Raw genomic sequence first — 2,088 nt, 5'->3', positions numbered from 1 at the left:
GGAAAAGTTATGCAAGGAGGGTCCTGGGAATTTGATTTAGTGCAAATAAATATTATTAATTTTTATTCAATATGGACAAATGAGCCCCGCTCGCAGCTTCTAGTGCCCGCTGACTTAACACGAGCGTGCAAACGTTACATGCATGTGCGCAAAAGTGGCACGGCAGTTTTTACACGTGACCCTCTGAGAATGCGAGCGACTCGTAACGCGTGCGTATATGCACGCCTATTAATCAGCTCGCCAAAGTACCTTTATACACGCAATGCAGGCGACGAAAGCACTGAGTGTTTGTTACGCTGGCACGAATCACACCCCATAGCGAGCGTGGTGTGTGTGTGTGTGCGTGCATACGAGCGTGTGTGTGTGGTGCGTGCTAGTGAGCGGGTGTGTGTGATTGTGCGTGCGAGCGTGTGTGTGTGTGCGTGTGTGTGTGTGTGTGCGTGCGAGCGTGTGTGTGTGTGTGTGTGTGCGTGCGTGCGAGCGTGCGTGTGAGCGTGTGTGTGTGTGTGTGTGTGCGTGCGTGCGTGCGTGCGTGTGTGTGTGTGTTATGGGGGGTGAAATGTGCCATTTCTTACCGCACGGAGCGAACTGAGCTGCATACGGAGCTGACAAACGTACGCACGTACGTGAGTGAAATCCATTCGACTCCCATTGTATTTGATAGGAGGACTGACGTGACTCACGACATTTTGTCCTAGCGACGGCGGCGGCCTGAAGTAAGTCAGCAATGTGTGCATGGGTCGCGGCATTCGCGTGGCTCTCGTTTGCTCCCGTAATTATGGCCCGTGTGGATTTGCTAACTGAGAAGACAAACCTGACGAACGTCGCTACTTGACCACGAGTGGTATTGCGAACGTAGCTGACGTCGCTACTTGACCACGAGTGGTATTGCGAACGTAGCTGACGTCGCTACTTGACCACGAGTGGTATTGCGAACGTAGCTGACGTCGCTACTTGTCCACGAGTGGTATTGAGGAACGTCGCCGTCACCATCATTAGGTTACTTAAGCTGCTAGTTCTCTTGTTAGCTCTGATATGGCTAGCCAGCCTCCGTCCAGGGAGATCAGTGATATGACAACTTAACGTTAGATTATTGAGCCTAAATAATAGCAGGCTACTAACAGATAACCTGGTTAATATATGTTATTATTCCTACTATTGTGCTTACTGTGTGTTGCTGACAAGATAAATTATGTTATATTATTATTGCCACCGTCATTTGGCTTAGCTTATGTTCTCCAGCCACGCCAAGTGCTGTGGTAGTAGCTAACTCACTGGTGTTATATTTATTTACATTGTCCCTGCATCCTGTCTAATATGTCTCCATCTGTGTTATGCACCATGGGCCGAAAGAAAATTCGTAGTATATTGTGAAGTAGGCTCATTGGCAAAATAAAAGTGTATTGTTCAATATGACTAGCCTACTTGTCAACCATAGGGCTGTCACGGTTAGGAATTATCCTGAGCGTTCAAATTGATAGATTTCAACCGCGGTCTGCGTTTTACGCTGTTTTTTTATTATTTCGTTTTACACTACATTTTATCTATATCCTATGTGTGTAGCCTAGTTGTGGCCTACATTATTCGTTTTTATCTAACGAAATACATTAAATAAATGAGGGTACAGGAATGCAATGGTGCGCGCAGCACACAAACAGGCAAATCATTCGACATAGTAAAATAATAACAACAACAATAAAGACCTAAAGGGCAAAGGCAGTTTGCTGTGCACTAAAGTAAGCTTAGGCTAGGCCTAACACGTTATACATACTGTATATACCAGAAGTTTAGTGCCGTGCATTTATTAATCGGATAGCCTTTGTCTATAGGCGTATTTGACAGTCCTGGAAAAAGCCCTGATACCAAAATGAAAAGAAAATCATTAGTGGCCGCTGTTGTCTGTATTTTGTTATTGTATTTTGTGGCCTGTGTGTAGTTGTAGCCATACTTATTATTCCTACAATGAAGTAGGCTACACCACCACCATTTCAGATTCAATCTCTGGTCTGAATGGGTAGGCTGTGTATGGAAACATACTTTTTGGCGCGATCAGCTACAGCTCTCTAATCCAACTTGAACTTGTCTTTT

General features: G+C 45.3%; 1 protein-coding gene across 1 annotated transcript in view; it reads right to left on the bottom strand.

Annotated features, from left to right (window-relative positions):
- The window catches only part of tnk2b (tyrosine kinase, non-receptor, 2b), a gene marked incomplete at its 5' end in the record, with an annotated part of 58,903 nt that overhangs the window by 12,187 nt on the left and 44,628 nt on the right, over positions 1-2,088 (bottom strand).

The sequence above is a fragment of the Borostomias antarcticus genome, assembly GCF_949987555.1.
Source record: "Borostomias antarcticus genome assembly, chromosome: 24".
Taxonomy (NCBI): domain Eukaryota; kingdom Metazoa; phylum Chordata; class Actinopteri; order Stomiiformes; family Stomiidae; genus Borostomias; species Borostomias antarcticus.
This window is presented reverse-complemented; position numbering and strand designations above follow the sequence as displayed.